The following is a 22,406-nucleotide window of genomic DNA, read 5'->3' on the forward strand; positions in this document are numbered from 1 at the left end:
GATCTAATGAGGAACATCAGCAAATAATCATATTTAGTGTTTAGACTTAAAATACTGTGGTGGTGGTGCTGCGGTAGTGTTGTCGCCTCACAGTAAGACATTGTCCTGTTTGATTCTCAGCTAGAGCATCTTCTGTGTGGAGACGTGAATGGGCATACCTTCGTTGAAGGTTGTGCATCAGGGCTGGCAACTCGGCACGTAAAAATCCACTGCCAATCATTAGCGGACCGGAGTTCCGCTGTGGCGACCCCTAACCGGGAAAACCCGAAAGACAACAACAAAAAAGTGTTTTAGACTTAAAGCAAAATTAACAAATTTTTTTTTACTTTATGTGCAAATATAAAATAATAAAATAATAGATTTTTGATAACTTTGTACTGTAAAACTGAAGACACTAACAAAACCAACACTATCAAAACATGGTATTGTCAAGAAAATTCAAATATGTCTTCAGAACAACTAGCTGAAATCAAAAGCAGATGCAACAGAGAGTTAGACCCAGGTATCAAAAAATACATCTTTCTTCTGACTCTGGCAGAGATTTATACAAGACCTATGTGATGTTGTAAACACTAATACATTAGAATTTGCTTCATGCATTCACTTTGAATCCCCACCTCCTTTAAATAGCCTACTAATTAGTGCTGTGCAATCTGTTGGTGTCTATGAATCACAGCCACCGTAAGCTATCTTGTATTATGATAAGAATGAATGTCAGGCTAGCCATTAAATAAAAAGGTGTTGAGTCACTCTTGTAGCATTAAGCATTAAAGCCCTGCTTACAGACCAGTTGACCAGTTGACATGGGTTCAATTAGCTCGGGTGACTGACGGAAAGGCAGGGGTGGGATGGAAATATCCTTCCTGTCAGGGTGGGCTGTTATGTAGGTGCTTGCTGTAGCAATCCCTGGTGGAGGCTGGGGCTACTGCATTGAGGGGGGTGTAGCATAGAGAGGATTTAGGGTGATGGCCATGGCTGAGCTGCTACCAAGACAGGGGGATATGCTGCACTCCACCATTTCCCACCCCCTTGAATGTCAACATGTTACCACATTGGATGGAGGAGATTCATGGGTGGGGCATACTGGAAAAAAATGGCAGAACCCTCCAGATTCCATTAAGGCTCCCTGACTGGCCCCAATTATAAATCAGAGACAGTCTGGGAGATCATCAGAAGTAGCGGGCAATCCCAGTGTGGACATGGGGCACTGGGTAGGAAGGTCGTGGGATGATGCAGGGAACAAAAATGAAATCAAAAATAATAATAAAAAGACAGCAGGCATGAAGGTAATATATCCAGTCACTTGCTTTCCTGAGTGCATACTGAATGATTTGACATCATATAACACATTAACCAATTAGAATTAGCATATTTCTTACATACATTGTATAATTATTATCTATGACGGTAGCATTAACCTTCTGTGATGAATTGCTAGACATAAGTGCATTGTCTTAGCAAATTAATTTGAATGTAACTATTTTTTAACAGAAGTTACAATATGGCATGCATCATTTTATCGATTAGACAAAATAAGAGATGATTTCTTTAAGAAATACAAAAATATGCATTACAGAAAAAATATAAAATGGGGATATGATTTCCATAATGTGTCCTCATATAAAGCTATGTTGGACCGAAGTAAATTTGGGGATCCTTTCAAATGATAAAAATAAATTGGAAACACTTATTAGTCACTCTTCATGATATTTTGCTTAGAAATTTACATACACTGCAATATATGTTAAACTGTTTGAAAGGATGTGATTAGAAGACAAACATAAAGACCAGCATCAGCTCTGATATAATGGGCATCATAAATAATTGTGCTCATTGAATTTACAAAATTCTGTTTGCCAAATACATTTGTATGAGGAAGAATGTATAGTTGTTTACCCATAATGAAATAGCTGCAGTGATTTGCAACCATACATGTTTATATATTTAATTTAAATCATTTCTTTTGTTCTACCACTGAACTACAAAGCTGTGTTATTATAGTGAAAAAGACTATGTTCATTTTTTTGCAGCAATATGAAACACTTCTGTCATCTTTGCTCTTTCAAGCATCAGCATTTAATTGTTAACATCTGACAGTTACCAGCCATCTTGCCCGTAAGCAGACATTTGCTAGCACAGGTGTACTCCTTAGGGGGACCCTATGGCTTTAACTACTGCAGAAGCACCATTCTTCCAGTAGATCCCCATAACTAATATGACTTTTCTGCAACAGTTACCAAAATGCTAACATACCATTTGTGAGTAAACATACAAGTGTTCTCCCACAAAGAAGCAGAATGGCACCATGCTTAAAACAAACATACATGCCATATGCCACTAGGCATGTGTGCTTGTTTAATTCACTGCAGTGTGTAATGTATTTATGTCCATATTAAAATGATAATGTCTTGTTTTATCCCCTAAACAGAAATTATCTACATGCAAAGAGAAAGGTAACAGATTTATTCTCTCTGCAAATGTAACTGCAGACAGGCAGGAAGACACACACATGCACATTTGCATGTACAAACACAAACACACATACAGACACAAGCGCAAACACATGCACACAGCCACACACACACATGTACTTACAGGTGCACAGACATGCAGATGTGTAGATACAGATATGCACACACACACACACACACACACACACACACACACACACACACACACACACACACACACACACACACACACACACATTAATGCATGCACTGACACACGCATGCAAGCATAGTGTAATAAAAGCAACGATTTCTTGTTTCAGCAAATCATTTGTAATGTAACAGCTATGAATAAATATTTTGTGCTGTATGATTATATTAACAGTTACATTTCGTATACATTATGCCAAGAAATGGAATCCAAGCTTTTATAGGACAATAATCCAGTCCTCTAAAACTTCATACAAAATATAACATATCAGGTATTCATGCATAAAAAGTATGCTTTCTTCAAACAAGTGTCTTAAGTAAAAGCTCTTCAGTCTAGGAATTACCTGTGCTGAACACCTCCCACCAATCTGAGAGCTATCCACCAATACACCACATCAGCTGAGTCCACCAAAACACCACATCGGCCGAGTCCACCAATACACCACATCAACCGAGTAGACTGAAGCTGTGCCACCCTCTCTGGAATATAATATGAATACAGAACCCTGCACTTTGGTCACTAGTAAGTCCAATGTCTACGAGTAACATGGGGAGGGGGGCAGCCAAGCTTCACTGTGTTCCATACTGGTCCATCTCTAAACAGGCATATTAATCCAAGCTACAGACTGTATCATGTTCCCTCAAACACAGCAGGAACTGAGATGTGTTCCACTAATTACCAATATTCAGTGGCAAACACATCTCACATTTGACCCTAAAGGCACCAGCCAGTCAGGATTCCCTAGTTTATGTCACGAGAAAAGGCTTTTATTCTATATACTGCAAGACTGTATGCATTTTCTTCTGTGTCATTGTGACTGCATATGTGAAACTTTCTGATATTGCCCATGTTGCCCATGGATGGTGAATGAGTTATCTCTGGTAGTTAGTCTGTTAGGATGGAATATCACATTGTCCCTTGACTAAATATTGCTTTCATAAATTTGGAACTATAAACCATAAATTAATGTTAGTCATAAAATGTATAAATGTATAAGCCTGGAGTGTGGAGCAAAAGAATGACTGAAAGAGCATCAGGAAGTAGCAGCAGAGACTAAAAACACTACAGCTGTGTACAGCAGAGCCCTTTTAACTGGAGCTTTAGGACAAAATAAATGTATGTAGATGACAGATGGTAAGTACAAAGTTAAGTCTATGAACATTTAGTAAAGGATTACATATATGTACTGTGTTACAAGGTCTGTGTGCAGGAAATCTCTCTAGAACTGTGTATGTACGTGTACAGGAATGTCTTTCCCAAATTACTGTGTATACATGACAACTCTTAACTATGTAGGTTTGTGCAGAAGGATGCACTCCTCTCCTCCATATATAACAGCACCACACCATTTATTTTATACGTTTTACACCCAACCCATATTCCCCCTTTCAACCATTCCATTACTGTGCAACATAATGTCTTTGGCTAATTCACTATAAATACTCTGCAATCTCCTTTTTGCTTTATGCTTATTTTGGTGATCATCTGTGCTGAAATGAACATTTAATACTTTTTGACAAGTGTTTGCTACTACACGGATGTCATGATGGCTCGTTAAGAATGCATCAGGCTACATTCTTTGTTGCTAGGTAGACTAGGGGAGCTATCTTTAAATAAAGCATATTATTTAATGGTTACATATCAGCCTTTTTGAGACAGTGAAGTTTGGGCTTGGTAAACAGTTTTATTTATTTATTTATTTGTATTTATTTATTTATGTTTGTATTTAGAATTTGGTAAATGGGTAGACGGACTGATCTACTAACCCTTTTCAGCCACATCTTTGGCTCAGAGAGGATCAACACAGTAAATCATCAGGACAACTAACTATGAAGAGAGAGATGGGAGTTTGGTATACATGTCAATAAAAGAATGCAGCTATATGAAGTGAGCGCCAAATATTTACATACACTGCACAAAATAAATTGGCATTAATATAGTCAATGTTGCAAAGAAATAGATAGCATCCTTGTATTTACACAATGCAAAGAAATAGATAGCATCCTTGTATTTACACAATGTACAATCATGTTGGCTATTTGTGAGGAGTGCATGTAATGTATATTTAATTCTTGCAAGGAGGCGATGGATGTAATTTCTGGTGAGAAATGGTTGCAGGTGGCAGCTCCTGTTTGAGGGAAGGCTTTTTCAACAACAGTTGTTTTAAAACAAGCTTGGGTAAGTGACGCATTATTTTCTTGGATACTTCTGAGAGAGTATGGTTGTTCTCTGATAGTCAGTTTTGCTCTTAAAGTTCGGCAGTACCTTGTATAAATAATTTAAACTATAAACAACTGAAAAGAAATGAGGCTCTTCCTTTTTTTAGTTTCCCCAAATCTTTTGGGTTTCTAATACCGTGACGGGAATGGACCCCATTCCTAAGTCAAAGTATGATTAAAGTTCATGAAATTAGTATTGTTTCACTCTTTGATGTCAGCTGAAATTGCTCTTCACAGCACCCGCAATGTGCCCAGCAATGACTCCTTCTGCAGTTCGTATGGAGTTACAAGTATTGGTTGTTGTTGTTACTTTGGCTTTTCCCAGTTAGGGGTTGCCACAGCGGAACTCCGGTCTGCTAATGATTGGCAGTTGATTTTTATGTACCGAGTTGCCAGCCCTGATGCACAATCTTCAATGAAGGCACGCCCATTCACGCATGTCTCCACGCAGAAGACGCTGTAACTGAGAGTCGTACCAGACAGCGTCTTATTGGACAATGCTACCGCAGCACCACCACCGCAGAAATAGTTACAAGTAGCATATCTAAATAGTATTGTAGACTCTTTTTAAGACCCATTGCTCCTACCACTATTGAAACGATCTAGGTATCTTTCTTCCACATTGCTCTCATTTCTGCTTGCAAATCCTTATATTTTATGACTTTGTGTCTCTTTCTGTACACAAGACACTGTAGTCAATGAGTATGGTGATTTCAATGATTAATGCTACTTTTGTCTTCTTTTCCTGGACCACTATATCCGGATTTCTAGCATCTATCTTTTGAACTGTTGATAATGGATGATACCATGTGATGTAGACTTCATTGTTTTCTGTGATGCTTTGCAACTCATATTTCCAGTGTTTTTCAGCTACTTCAATACCATAATTTTTGCACAATCCCCAGTGCAACAGTCTTGCCACATTATTATGCCTCTCAGTATACAGTCCTTCTGCCATTAGTATGTCACATCCAGCAATGAGGTATGTGAATGTTTCCAATTTGGTTTGGAAAACCTACATTTGTCTGTTTCTCCCACATGTTCAATGGACTTTGTAAACCAGCGTGTATATAGCCTACTATCGTGTGCCACCAGTATTAACCTTTAATCTCTTGGTTTGAATTCACCTCTCTTTAACCATTCCTGCATTCATTCCTGATCAACATGAGGTTCTTCCAGAGGTTTTCTACACATGCAGCTATATTTATGTGTTTTCCACATTTCTTGCCTTCTCATCTAATCCTTCACCTTATATTCTTTCTTTTGTGTTTTGGCACATTCAGTTGCTGCCTGATTTTTATCTACTTCTGGTTTGATTTCCATTCCTGCTTGACGCCAATATGTTTCTGTTAGGTTAAACAGGGAAGTCATCTTAGATTTATTCTCCTCATGTTTCGAAACTTTCACTACACTTGGGTCTTGTGAAGTCAGCAGATACATGTGGAGACCCATGATTGCAGATCTATACATATAATCAATTTCAAGGAGGCCCATCCCTCCTTTGCAATGGGGAATATATAATCTTGGTATGCACTAATTTTTATAAATCATTTGGTGAGCATGCTGCATCCTTGTTTTAATATCTAATCTATCCAACACATTTTGGGCCAATCAATCACTCCAAAACTGTATGATAGGACAGGAAGAGCAAATTGGTTTATAGCTTGGATTTTGTTCCTAGATGTCAATGCTGTTTTCAGGATTATTTTAAGTCTTCTAAAGTACTCCTTAGTAAGCTTTACTTGCATTTGTTTGTGTTTTATTGCCAATCCTTCATCAGTTTCCAAGTATTTATACACTCCCTCTTGCTCAAGTTCTTTTATATCACATTCTTGTCCCAAACTGATGTTTTCTTGGTGCTGCAGTTTTCCTGCTATAAAGGCTGCTTTTGCACATTTATCAAGACCAAATGACATTCTTATATCATCTGAAAAAGTTTGTCAACCTGCAGCTGTGCTTACAGTCCCTCATCTGATGAGCTATACAGTTTTAAATCATTGACAAAAAGAAGATAAGAAGTCTTTAGACTTTGTTGTTTTCTAGGGGCCAAATTATAGCCACGGCCTAAGTGTTAAGTAGACAGCTTAATGGGTTAAGGCTAAGACAGAATAGCAGCGGTGACAGAGAGTCACCCTGGAATATCCCCCTTTGAATTTTTATCCCTGCAAAAATAATTTGTCCTTTATCATGGCTTAATTGCAAAGTGGTTTGCCACTGTTTCATGGTCACTGTAATGTAGTCAATCAGTGTAGGTTGTATCTTATACATTTTTAAGCACTCTTTTATCCATGAATGTGGGATACTATCAAATGCTTTTTTGTAGTCAATCCATGCCATACTTAGATTCTTCCCCTTTTTACAATTCTCCACTATGATTTTGTTTAACAACAAATGAGCCTTTGTTCCAAATGACTTCCTTTTATTGCCTTTTTGTTCTACTGCCATAATCAAGTTTTCTTCTAAATGAGTATAAAATCTGTCGGCATCAATTCCTGTATATAGTTTATAAGGCAAGTTATTGGTCTATAATTTTTGGGGTAGCTTGTAGGTTCACTCTTAGGTAAGAGCATTGTTTTACCTGTTGTTAGCCAGGTTGGTGTCAGTTTGGGATGCGCATATAAATAGCTTTTACTCATGGCTAAGTGTTCGTGCAAAGATGTTAATACTTTTAACCAAAAGTTAGGTACTGCATCTGGGCCTGGAGTTTTACAGTGAGAGGCTTTTCTTAACTTTGTTTCAATCTCTCTGGCTGTTACTTCATCCCATTTCATATCCTGCACCTTTAAACTTCTTATTCATTCTTTTACTTATTTTATCCATTTAGCATATTTGTTGTGTTCCACAGGATCTTCATAGATACTTCTCCAAAATACACCTATTTCTTCTTCTTTTGGTGGTTTTTTAGTTCGTTGTACCTTGTTTCCCAGTTTTCCATAAAACTTTTTTGGTCATCAATAAATTTTTTATTTTGTACTTTTACTTTATATTTATCTGTGTATCTTCTAAGTTTTTTCACCTGTGCTGAAATTTTTAGTTTGTTATTTGCGATAATGCATGATAGATCCTGGTCTCTTCTAATACTGTGCATTGCTTTTATCATGTCTATCTTTCTTAGTATTTTTGTTGATCTATTCCCTCTTCCATAGTCTTCTAACAGTAACACTTCTTATCTTAGTTGCTTTATAGTTTTCTCTATTTGTTACTTCCATGATGGTATTCGATTTCTCCCCTTCCTTTGCCTCACTACCCTGTATTCTAGTGGTAGAACTTTATCAGTTATTAATTTAGCTGCACAGTAATATATCCTGTTTACTTCTGTTATATTGCATGGATCACTGTGGACAATCCCAAGTACTGTGTTCATTTGTTTTATCAGACTTCTGGCTTTTGGGGTTTTATTGACCTTCTGCAGTCTATTTCTTTCATTGATCTTAATATATCTATCTATGTCCATTAAAACAAGCAACTCTTCCCTTAGTTCACTTTCTTACAGACTGAGGGAACATCCTTTGTTTTCCATTTCCTGTGGGTATTCTATAGAGAGTTCTATAGCATCTTCCTGTGGCACCTACTCTTCAATTTCATCCTGTACCATCCATTGCTCTGTCATATAGGAACTCACTGGTCTATCACTCCTCAACATTAGCTGCATTAGAGTTTCCACAATTTCCTGTTCCTTCCCTTGCTGTCTAGCTTCAAGTAAATGTTTATACTGGTTTCCTGTGGAAGGCTCCAAAATATCTTGATATGGCATCTGACCAATTACTTCCTGTTCCACTGGTTTCACCTTAATTTGGATATCCATTGCTCTATCTGGTTGTGGTGCTTTCTGCATTAGATTTTCTACATTGAATCCTTCACTTTGCAGGTGCTCCATAACCTCAATTTCTATTTCTTTACCTTCTCCATTACTAATCTCCTTTACTACTTTTCCTCTTAGTCTTCTTATTTTCTTTATTGTAAAGTTTTCCATACCCAGATTCCTTTGCCTGTATTTCTCTTCAAATATGTTTGGTGCTGCTCTTTTTGCATTGGTTAGTTTTGCCTTCTCCTTTGCATAAGTATTACACCATATTAAATCTCTTTTCCTTTCCCCTGTCCATATTTCTTCTTCAGATGTCTTCTGATCATCCTGTTTCTCCTTATTCTGAGGACTTATTCCATAATGTTGTGATCCAGCCTGTTATAGACCTTCTACATTAAATCCTTCACTTCGCAGGCACTCCATAACTTCAACTTCTGTTTCTTTAACTTCTGCTTTACTAATCATCTTTTCTACATTCCATCTTTGTGCTATTAATATTTTTTATTGTGAAATTTTCCATATCTGGATGTATTTGCCTGTATTTCTCTTCAAATATCTTTAATACTGTCTTCTCTATATTAATTAACTTGGCTTTTTTCCTTTGCATAACTATTGCACCATATCAAATCTTTCTTATTTCCCATGTCACTATTTATTTTTTATACTTTTAAAAAATATCTAGGTGTTGTTGTTTAGATTTTTGCACTTCCTCAGATGCTTCTTTTTCCAAACAAATCAAAGTTTCTTGATCTATATACTGTTTTTCAAAAATCTGTTATATTAATGAATGCAAATTTTCATTTGAAGCTTCTAACAGTTTTTCATGTGGAAGTATTTTTCTCTCCTCTAATTTATCTCTTAATCTTTTTGTATATCCTCTATCTGGAAATTCTGGACTTTTTGCATAATAGTAATAATTCATAATTTCTTTCTTATCCTCAATACTCCACTCTGTCATCTTTATGGCTCTAATTTGGCCTATCAGTTTTTGTGAATTTTGTGGACTGCTACTTCCTTCTACAAGAGGGGACCATCCTCCCCCTGGGCCTGGCCTGGCCCCATTGTAGGAATGTTACCATATTTTGAGGATTCTGCACTGTCATCTTTCCCATTCCTGGCACCAGTGCGCCTACCAGGATTGGGTACTTTTTTATCCTGGGTCTTGTGCACCCAGCTATCTTTTTTTTTTTGACTTACTTCTGTCCATGATATATGCTATATAAATACAGTCTACATATCAGTGTCACCTTGGTGAGATTTTGTGAAAAACAAGGTCCACCTTGTGAAGGTACTCACCAAGACTTGAGAATGAATTTATTTTCAGCACTACTACTCTCCTTTGCTTGTTGACTTTTCATATCTCCATTCTTCAGTTAGAGCCACTCAGTTATGTGAATCAGATCATAGTGGCATGTATGTGAGTTGGCAAGGAGGACAAACCTGAGCATTTTATTTTCTGCTACTTTGCACATTGTTTAATGTGTGTGTGTGTGTGTGTGTGTGTGTGTGTGTGTGTGTGTGTGTGTGTGTGTGTGTGTGTGTGTGTGCACATGTGTAGAGCTAGAAGAGGCAGACATCATTCCTGTATAGGCAGAATTACATTTTTAACTATTGCTGTACTTGCAATTAGGGATATCCAATCAGAAATTTTGTAAAATAATTGGAGTTGGGAGAGTACTTTCCTTGTAATGTTATCAGTGTGAATTATAAAAGTAAGAGAAGTGTCTAGTGTAAGTTCTAGGTATTTGAATTCTGAGACATTGGTTATGGTGTCACCCTCTAGGTCATAAAGTTGACCATTGTTATTAGTGGATTTTGTGGAGGGTAGACAAACAATATCAAATTGCATTTATTTTCTTTGTTTAGGGTCATTAAGAAGTTTATTACTATTATTACAACAGAAACAAAGATTAGAGAATGATTCTTGTAATTAAGACTGTAGTCTTGATGGTGAAATTCTAGATTTCTACCAGTCACCGAACCAACTGCAATAAAATCCACTGTAAGACGTATAACTTCCAACAAAATCAACAAACAGATAGAAAACTAGTTTATTCACAAAGATAAAGCTTTTGGGAAACACCCTTCATCAGTATGTGAAACTCATTCAAAGATACTCATTTATACTAAAAACACATGATACAACCAACCATTGAAATTCAGTAATTAATCAAAATATAATAATAATTAATTAAAAGTACATTCAAAAATATAAATTTACAAAAAATACATATAATAACTTGAATACAAAATATTAATTTATACTGTTTTTGCTTGGCTACTAATATAGGATTTATGGTTAATAAATTATTAAGTCCTGAATATATATCTTCTTCCAGGATATTTCTCCACCTATATTCAGTCATATCAAGCTTATTATTAATATCCCCGCCCCTCAAATCCTTAAATTATACCTGTAATACTTTAAATTTAAACTTATGCATAGAGCACCTGTCTGTTACATGCTTTGCCAAAACATTTGTTTCAATACCCCTTCTAATTTCTGATTTATGCTCAATAATACAATCCTTCAGATGTCTTGAACATTTTCTGACATAAAAACTTTCACACTGTACACAAGTGACTAAGTAGATAATTATACTTGTATTACAAGTTGCATGACTATCAGTTCTCTGAACTTCTTTGGTTACAGGGTGTAGGAATTGTACTTCATTACATACGTATTACATTTCAATATCCAGGACTTAATAATTTATTAACCATAAAACCTATATTAGTAGCCATGCAAAAACAGTATAAATTAATATTTTGTATTTAAGTTATTATATGTATTTTTTATAAGTTTATATTTTTGGATGTACTTTTAATTAACTACTATTATATTTTAATTAATTACTGAATTTCATTGGTTGAATTCCGCGGTGGTGCAGTGGTAGTGTTGTTGCCTCACAGCAAGAGGCTCTCCCATTGGATTCTCGGCTTGGGTTGGGAGTGCCTTCTGTGTGGAGTCTGCATGTCCTCCTCGTGGTTGAGTGGGCGTTCGAAAGACATGCGTTGAATGGGTGTGCCTTCGTTGAAGGTTGGGCATCAGGCTGGCAACTCAACACCATAAAAAACAACTGCCAATCATTAGCGGACCGGAGTTCCGCTGTGGCGACCCCTAACCGGGAAAAGCCGAAAGACAAATAACAACAACAACTGAATTTCATTGGTTGGTTGTGCCATGTGTTTTAGTATGAATGAGTATCTTTGAATGAGTTTCACATACTGATGAAGGGTGTTTCCCGAAAGCTTTATTTTTGTGAATAAACTGAGCATTTTCTATCTGTTTGTTGTTTTTGTTGGAGTTTCTAGATTTCATTAGCAAGATGTCATCTGCAGAACAGCAGTCCAAGTACAGATTCTAGTGATTATTATTGAATTATCAGGTTATTGATAATTAAAATAAAGTTGACGTCTTATCGGACAGATAATTTTAAACCAGGTAATGGTGTTGTCTCCTAAGTTGAGTTTATCAAGTTTATTTAGTAGGATATTTTGGTTGACTGTGTCAAATGCAGGAGTTATATCAAGAAATATTCCTTCTATAATCTGCTAATCATTTGACATGATGTCGGAAGGCACAAAGTATGAAATTTCTGGGACAGACTAATATTAACTTCAGATCAAAATCTGTAAGAAAAACCTTTATGTTCTCTATGTATATCAACTTAAGCAAACATTTTAATTGGCTAAATACAGAGTATGCACAGAAAAAAAATACCAGGGTCCAACCTGCAGTACATATCACGGTATTTTCTTAATGATTTTTAAAAACTGTTTATCTCACTATTGGAATCCATAAGAAAGACCATTAAAGGACATTTAAAACTATTTCAGTTTAATTTCATTACCCCTGCTAGAAATATTTTACAGTGGTGCACTTACATTGGGGTTATCCAGTCTTTGTAACATCACCTCAAGTAGTTTGTATTCTCAATATTCGGCACTGCAGCAGAAATAATTGCAGTAAAATTGATCTTAATTTAAGCTGAACAACTTGTTAGACTTGCAGGCATAAATATTGAAAACAAAAGAAGTTAGATTTGCATGCATAAATATTGAAAACAAAACAATCACTTATTGCATTGCATCTGAGTAAGCAACCAGTTTATGAAAATAAATAGTAATGTTCACACTAGAGGCTCAGAGTAGTATAACCAGTGTGTTTGAAATATGATATCTCTACTGCCATATGCCTCTGCTACTGTCTCCCTTTTCTGATAATAAGCAAGCTAGTGTTTGCATGAATGTTTTTTAACTGCTTTACTGTAGACAAGTTGATGTCTGGTGTAGGCCTTACCCAGAATCAATGACTATGCCTGTTAATACCTATTAATGTTTCTAGTCCATGTTGCATCATGGCACCAGTGAGATTTCTCAGTTACCTTGGCTGTTCAGTGGATACAAAAGTAATATTTTCAACAATAAACTTGGAGAAAGATGCAGGAGACGAATAAATAAGGTATGAAGAGATAAGGCAACACATGGATTCTTCATTATTTAAATAAGAAGATAAAATGCAATAATGCGCCTTTACCAGTTGGAATGTCAGTGTTAAAAGGACTATTTCATTCTGCAAAAGCATAAAAAAGAATTATTTAAGTATGTAAGAAAAGTATTTGATGCCATAATGTACCAATAAAAAGGAAACAATATCAATTTTCAAGAATGATGCCAAGTAAGCTTAATTTATAACTATGACCAGTTTATGGTAAAATGTACTATATCATGTACAGTATGTTATTATGCTTTCAGAAATGGTCAGACTTGATTGCATTTTCTATTTTGGCTTCCAAAAGCATTTATGTTAGTAATGATGTCCCAACAGGCATGCTTGATGAAGATGTAGAAGTTTACACCTAATTCAATGAGCTGGTCTACAGTGGCTAAATGGGTGATTGTGTCAAATGCTTTGGCAGGTCGAGGTAGGCAGTATGCACAGTTTTGCCCTCATCCATAACTTTGATGACCTTATCAAAGAAGCCCACTAGGATGAGTAGGCATGACCTTACTTTGATGAAACCAAACTGAGTTGGATCCATATGTGAATGCAGCTGCATTTCTATGTGCACTTATGCATTGTGTGGACTGCTCTGCATGGATATTCCATAGTGTGGGGCATTCATGAATACTCTTACCGAACAATTTTCTTTCCAGAACAGTATAATAAGATGCTAAAGGGCTTAATTTGCATAGGCCCATCCACATAATACCACATTTACATGCAACACTGAAAACTCTCACTGTCGCAATATATTGAGTCAGACTAACCTTATGTAGTGTGCTGCTCCACTTGCAGACTGTGCAGTGCTTATGAATCTTAGCCATGTATTCAAACTGTTACTACAGTAACACTCAAATAAACAACATAGTAGAACACTAGCAACTCTAGTTCTCGTTCACTACTTCCTGAGGTCATTGAGCTATTCAGGTTCTAAGAATTCACAGCTCTCTGCTGCCATTTGCAGCTGTATTCTTTCTCAGGGCAAGGACCAGCATAACTCATTATTTAGCTATGATTGCAACCTCAAAGGCAATACACAGTTGTGAGCAGAGCTCATTGTTAATGGAGACACCTATACTGAGACAGAAGATATAAGAAGATACAGCAAATCTACTGGCAGACAAATTCATTTCTAACTTTACCACTCTCTCCCCTCAACCTCTCCTCAGGAAGTATTATGAAATATAACTCCCCCTAATGTTACCAAGGAACATGTCCTCAGTGTCCTCTGTAAGGCCAAGAACACTAAATCTATGGGCTCAGACAATATCCCAAGATGCCTTTTAAATAGCATGAAGCATGACCTATCAGGCCCACTGGAATTGCTATTTAACCAGTCTCCAAAAAGGCTTCATGCCTAACAAGTGGAGAACAGCAACAGTCATCCTTCTACACAAAGATGGACCATCTACAGATACTGGAAACTACAGACCCATAAATCTCACTATTCTCATATGCAAAGCCATGGAAAGGATTAAAATGGAAATGCCTTATAACATCATAGGAAACCTCCAGACACTGGACCCATCCAAGTTTGTTTTTTTTCAAAGGCAGGTCATGCCTACTGTACATGGTGGACTTCTTTGAGAATGTCACTATTGCAATGGATGAGGGCAAAATGGTTCATACTGCATACTTTGACCTGGCCAAAGTATTTAACACAATATCTCACTCTGGCATTGTTGGCAAGCTCAAGAGTTAGGTATAAACTCTTCTGTCACCTGGTGGATAGCCAGCTAGATTACATAATGGACACACGAGATTGGAATTGGGGTGTCCACCTCTACAAATAAGGCAGTCACAAGTGGAGTCCCTCAGGGATTACCCCTGGGACTGGTCTTTTTTGGCATTTATTTCTCTGAATCCAAGGTCATTGTCAACCACCTCTGGCTGATCAAATTTGCAGATGATTGTAAATTAGGAAGAGTCATAGAATTCCCGGCTGACTCTAATGTACTCAAAGAAGGGTTGGCACTGACAAATATCTTGTGCCAGAGCCATGGACTAAAACTAACTGCCAAGAAATGTATAATAGTATCCATCAGGAACTCATCCACCCATCCCTTGTAACTATCATATTAATAACACACCCCTAAGAGCCAACGCAGCAGTCAGGGACTTGGGGACAAAAATAGACATTAATATAGTCCTTGACCATAGAAATCATTCTATGTTGTGCAACTTGAAAACAAAGGTCCACAGAGGTTCCTTACTAAAAGAATACAGGATGTAAATAACATCCTATGCAGATCCCCGCAAAGCCCTAACACTGTATTATGTCTCCTACAGGCTGTTGAGGGGAGATCTATCTCTGGCATACAAGACATTGTCAGACCCCACCCTGATGGACCTCCTGCATATCCACAAAACAAACCGTACCAGACTTACCCATTCTAAAGACTTAAACCTTGCCTGTGAGATAAGTAGGACCTGTTGGAGAGACAGGTATATATCCCAGAGATTATATATCCCAGAGATTACCTCTTTTCTGGAATAGGCTTTCCATCCATGTGAAGCAGAGTTTCTCCCTAATCCAGTTCAGGTATAACTTGGACAATTGGATAGGAAACAGGAAATTCATCCTTGGTTTGGCACATATGTCTGTAATGGACACAGTCGGCCTGTAAATGGCTCATCTCTCAGGCCTCTGCTTGCAAATGTTTCATCTCTTGAGCCTGCTTACACTTATCAAGGGTATCAGAACTTATCAGACATTTGGGGTACATAGCTAAGCTTAAAAAGGCCCTTGTGGTCATTAGCCTAATAAACACCTATGAACTTATAAGAAAGCTTACATATATAATAGGTGGTTCTAATAACTACTTATCTTAATGATTACACTATCCGTATTATTTTTCAATATGAATGGCCTCACAGGTATACACAAAAAGGTAAGAGTATTAAATTATATTAAGAAATGCACAAAGCAAATATCAGTGCTATAGCAGACACATTTGGAAAGAAGTGAACATGCAAATTTAATAACAAAAAGGGTTTCAGGTTGGATATTTAGCAGAATACCAGGGACAAATGAAAATGAGACTACGCATACTAATTTCTAGATGAACTCCAAGACTGATAGAAGATTGGAAAAAAAGATTTGTGGTAAGAAAGGGCTACTGGCAAGGGAGGGTAATTACACTGACATGTATTTATATTTCACCTAAAACTGCTATTTTGGAGCTTAAGAAAGTTTTGGGAGAAATAATCAGCTTTCAGCAGGAAATATTACTTATAGGCAGGGACTGGAACTTGATTTGCAACACTGAGGATGTATCTGGAGGATCTAGAAGGGAATATATACCAAAAGAGGGTAGATTTCTGAAAAAAAATGTATGTAAATATGTGGTATGGAAGACATGAATTCAGTAATAGGAATTCAGAGAGAATTTACATATTAATTCTCATGGTACAATAACTGGTCTAAACTAGATAGAAATTATATTTTTTTAGAAACTAGTGCATTTAATTGAAAACTTTGACACATATCCAAAAACTAATTCAGATCGTGCACCAATAACAACTAGGTTAAAAATGAAGGTAATGTAGTAAAAATGAGACATGGGTGCTTCTCCACCTATCTGTTAAAAAGAGAGGAATGGAAGGAATGGATAGTAGAAACTAAGAGTTATTAGGGAAGATATAATTTTTTTCAGAAGTTCTAGCTAGTGAGTGGGATATAATGAAAGTACAGTTTAAAATTAGAGTAGAAATAAAAGAAAAAGAGATATGGTTAAGAAGCAACAAAAATATTTAGAAGGTTTGACAAAGGTTAAAGTATTTGCAAAATAAGGAGAATCTCATAGAACAAGAAAAAGCACAAATGCAGAGTGCCAAAGAGAAAATAACGGAGCATCTGAATAATATGCATGAGTTTAGTAATATTGCTTTTAAGCAACTACTTTTTTATAATAACTCTAGAGCACAAAAACTTCTAGCATAATGATTTATTCAACAGGAAGTAGAAAGAGTTGTTGCCAAACTTAAGGAGCCTATAACAAGAGCAATAACCAGAGATCTTGTAGAGGTATTGGAGATATTTCAGAAATTGTATGAAAATTTGTATAAAGCAGAGAAATGTGGAAATCAAGAAGGAGCACAAATAGACATATTTATGGAAGACTTAAGTATGTTCAACAATTAACAGTTAAGATAAGAGGGGGTGAGGTAAAAATGGTGATGTATAATCAATCTACAGAACAGTTTCCAGGAATCAATGGTATTTATGTGGAAGTTAAGAAGCTAGGAGGAAGAAAATTATACAGATCTGAAAGGTTTGTTTAACAGTATTTTAAAAGGAGGAGAAGCACCAACATCCTGGAAGAAAGTCGTGGTGGCTGTAATACCTAAAGACGATAAAGACTCATCAGACCCAACTTCATATGAGCCCATTTCAATTTTAAACCAAAATGTTCTGTGAGTATGTCCTTAATAACTAATAGAGTAGTTTTGGCTTTGCCAAAATTGATAGATATGGATCAATGAGATTTTTTTGTGAAGGGGAGGCAAACATTTCTCAACCTTAATAGAACAATAGTGATCCAAAGGGAAGCAGAATTTAAGAAAATGTAGCTGTTGTTGGTGGGTCTTGATGCAGAGAAAGCACTGGACATAGTAAGCTTGGATTTTATGAATATGGCAATGGAAACATTTACATTCTCTGATAAAATAAGGTAAATTAGGGGGATTTGTGAGGGATTTGAGACAAAAATTAAATCGGAAGGGTTCCTCTCTGATAGTCTGTGTCTGAATAGAGGAAGCAGGCAGGAGTGTTCTTTTTCCACATTGTTATTTGTGTTATATTTAGAACCATTTTCAAAGAAAATAAGGAACTCAGAAATGCGAGGATATAACTGACATGGTAATCAAGAAAAGTTGGGTTTATTTGTAGACAATATTATTTTGTACCTGATAAAACAAGAAAATGACATCTCAGTGCTGTAGAACATTTGAGATAGTTTCAAGTATTTTTGAGATATAAAATTAATGATGATAAAATAAAGGCTGTAGCGGCAAAATGTGTACCACCCATGAATTAATTCAGCAATACCCATATTTATGGGAACACAATAAAATTAAGTACTTAGGGTTATAGACTGAAAAATATTCTGCTATGACAGGTAAGGATATATGAAAGAGACTAAGCAAAAGATAATACAAAAACTGAGAAACCGGAAGTTCTTGTTTCTGGATATGGATACCAAGATGCAAGCAAGGAAAATGTTTTATATACAGGTCAGGGATATTTTTATCAACCAGAGGGGACATTGTGGATAGTAATTTATATATAGTTGAAGGATTTTATCCAGGAATGGAAAAGGGAAAGTGTCAGGTGTAATACATTTATTTTTCCAATAGAACAAAGTAGTTTAGGATTATTTGATTTGAAGGGATATTTTAGATCTAAACAGTTAACGCTCATATAAATAACTGAAACAGAAAGCCTATAATTAAAAGTGGAAAGGGTGATAATGAAGTGGGAGGGGATCATTCAAGAAATAAAGAGAAAGTGAAATTTTGGATGCAGATCTTTAAGGAGAATAACAACAGCCATATAGAATATTATATTCATAAAGTAAAAACAACAATGGAGAAAGGAGATTTTGCAAATAGGGAGGATTACAATTAAGGGTACCGATAATAGGCAAAAGAAAACTAGAATTTACTGGAGGAAAGTGGCAAAGGAACCAAGGTGTTGGGAACAAATAACTAGAAAAAGAAAGGCAACAGAATGGGAAGATGATGAGAGGACATTTGGACTGCAGACTAAAGACTACCTTCCTTATCAGGGATTGATATCTGAGTATAGGCGAAGATAAAGGGATAGGGAAATCCTGAGTGAAATACCTGCTCTGGTAGAATATATATTAGTTGAATCTGAAACTGAAGCTGCTGTTAGAAAACAGATATTTCATAGGGCATCTAGCATTTTGCATGATAAGTATAGGAATCAATAAGTGGAAGTTAGAAAATATTGGGAAGACAGACTGGATAGGCAATTCATAAGGAAACAATGGGGGGGATATGTATGTTTCCCAAATATGTAGCATAGTCTAGAAGATTTAGGATGTTTGTAACTGTTTGCATAGGTATTTTTCTATCCCAAGCAGACTCCAAAGAAATTTTCCTCAGGTAGATGGCAATGTTGGAGGTGTGTTGGGGAAGAAATAGGTAACTATGAACAATTGTTTTGGGAGTGTAATGAGTTGGCATACATTAAAAATTCCCTACAGAGTACTCTGCCAGAAATATTGGGTGAGCAAACATGTGTAACTAAGGAAATTATTTTTCTGAGCTAGGATACAGGATCCGAATTGCCTAGACACAGTAAAGTCTTGGTACGTTTAATTCTGGTGGCTGCCAGAAAAAACAAGTAATAGAAAATGGAAATCAAAGTAAATCTGACTTTATCAGAAGTATTCATATTGAAACAGAGATAAAAAGAAATGGAGATGGGATCTTTAGAAAAGGGTAGTCACAAATTACTTAACAAAAGTGGAAATTGTGGGAATAATATATGCAGAATAATGTTTTAGAGGAGGAATGAGGTTTAAGGATCAATGTAATGTTGGTTTGATGATAATTATATGTGGGATGTATAATGTTTCCAAATGAGAATATGTTAATATAGTTTGTTTTATTTAATATAAATGTGTGATTCTCTATGTCAAGTGATAATTCAATAAGGGTGTTAAAACCAGTACAATGAATCATATGTAAAGCCACTCTACTCTCTAATTACGTCTTGTATACAGTCCAGCTCTTTATCAGGTATATAACCTACTCTTAGCTAAGTTCATAGGGTCTATATTAGAACACCGAACATTCAAAATGTGGAGTGTTCTAATATCGAACCCTATCAATTGAAAATTTAAAACATCGAACATTCAGAACAGCGAATTTTTTTCCTAGGGAAAACATTTGCTGTAACACATACACACAACACAAGCACACCAAACAAACAGCAATCCACACACATACACCTAAACTCTTAACACCTAACCCTACACTAAACTATAAATATACCACTAACTATCCACTTACCTTAACCCAAACTTTAACCCTAAGGTCCATCACTATCGCACAGTCACCTCACCCGCGCCCTAACCCTAACTCACTTACCCTGCCCTAACCCTCACGTCCACACAATTGCACACTTACCTGAACCTGACCAGTAACTTTCCACCACAGCACTGAAAATACCGAAGCAACAGAAATGGACAACCAAATTCTTTCCCTAAGAAAAAATTTGGTTTTCTGTTTCTTCGATATTTTTAACATTCGCTGAAAATGGGTTGATATTAGAACGCTCAAAATTTTGAACATTCAGTGTTCTAATATAGACCCAGTTCATAGATAAGTACTAGGTTAGCTGCTCTAGTGGGCCATTTTAAGCCTAGTCAGTTTCCCTTTTTGTTCTCGAATTAAACTATCCCATTTGGATAGAGATTGGCCTAACCCATACCATAGTTGTTAATTAAGAATTACCCCAATGAAAATAACTGGGATAAAACCACAGATAATTTGAGAGGATTCATGCATTGAATAAAGCATTTAGAAGCTGCCTCTGTCCATTAGTAGTACGGGGGTGGTCTTGGGGTAAATTTTCTGTTTCCCATCCATAGATCCAAGTTGCACTTGAATATGGACAGAGGTGAACTTTCTTTATTGTGGATGGGGAGTCTTGTTCCAGTGTAGTGGTATCCTCTGTAAGATATAGTTGTCCCTCCAAACCATTCTGTTGATGCTGCAGAAGAGGTTTAGTTCCCTAGACCAAGTATTTCTAATGCCATAAGATTTCCTGATGTGCAGTAAATCCATCAGTATTTAGTCAGAGGATACTTCGTATGCCAGACAAAGGTCACCTCTTAGCAGTCTATAGGATACCGATATAATGACAGGGCTTTGAGTTGGTCTACTTAGTACATGTTGTTTAAGCCTTGTATATTTTTAGTAAGGTATCTCTGTGGGCGTTCCAGTTATTTCATGTGTCTGAAGAGATACCTACCAAAGGTGGACATTATATGTGATGATTGGCCTAATAAGGGATGAGAAAAGGGGGATAATGACAGACTTATATCAAGACACAATCCCTTTGTTGATAAGCTGTGCAATATAGAAGGATGTCCTTACAACAATGGGCATATGTTAGTCAAAGTTTAGGACATTATTCACATAAGATCCCAAATCCTGAACAACTGGGTAAACTCTTAAGGGGTGAATTTTCAGTGTGGCAATTACTGATAAGACAACTTCCCAAAGGATCCAATAATGTATTTTTGGTGTTTGGTTTCAGTCCATAATTTTGGCACCAGTTGTTTATTTGAGACAAACTCTCCAACAGGATGGCAAAATTCATTAGGTAATTAAATAACTGCTCCTAGCTAGCAGTCGAACTTTGTCATTCACAGCTGTTTAGTATTGGCTTTTACTTCAGAAAAGTAGATTTCAAACAAGATTGTCATAACACATAGTTATATTCTTTCTTCCTTTCTTCTCTGTAGGTTTTTGATCACACTGAACTCCTGCTATTGATTCCTAGCAGTTTTAATATGAACCCTATTTTACTTTAATGAGTTTTGTAACAGAAATATAATGTAATCTTTATATATATATATATATATATATATATATATATATATTTATATATGTATGTATGTATATATATATATATATATATATATATATATATATATGCACCTTTCTAATATAGTCAAACTTTTATTTTCTTTTCTTTTCTGAATTCTGTTCCAAAAACTTGTATTTCATCTTAGGAAATGTTCGTATCTTAAATATTAGGGTTTTTTTGGCCCATACATTTACTATTCTTTTCACTGGCTTTCAGACAAAATCTCTGGCACTCATTCATTATGACTTTTATGCTTTCCTTCATAATTCTCCATAATGTCCTCCATACCAGCTAAAAGTACAATGTTATGAGTATCATTTAAAATATGTGGTGCTACGATTTTCGCATATACCGCCCACTGCCAATCACTCATTTCATGTTTTCTTCTTACATGTATGCAAGTAAACAGACAGACTTCTTTATTTTATTCATTAGTCATCACTACTTTTCTTAAGTCATCCCTTTCATCACTGACTTTACAGTTGACAAATCCTGTGCAGTTCATCTGCTAGCATTTTTTAGATATTTGCTGAATCCTTATGGTTAATTCTTTACTTACATACTGCTTCTGATGCTTGATACAAA

This window comes from Protopterus annectens, chromosome 10.part0 (assembly GCF_019279795.1).
Source record: "Protopterus annectens isolate FY-2018-M chromosome 10.part0, PAN1.0, whole genome shotgun sequence".
Classification (NCBI taxonomy): domain Eukaryota; kingdom Metazoa; phylum Chordata; order Ceratodontiformes; family Protopteridae; genus Protopterus; species Protopterus annectens.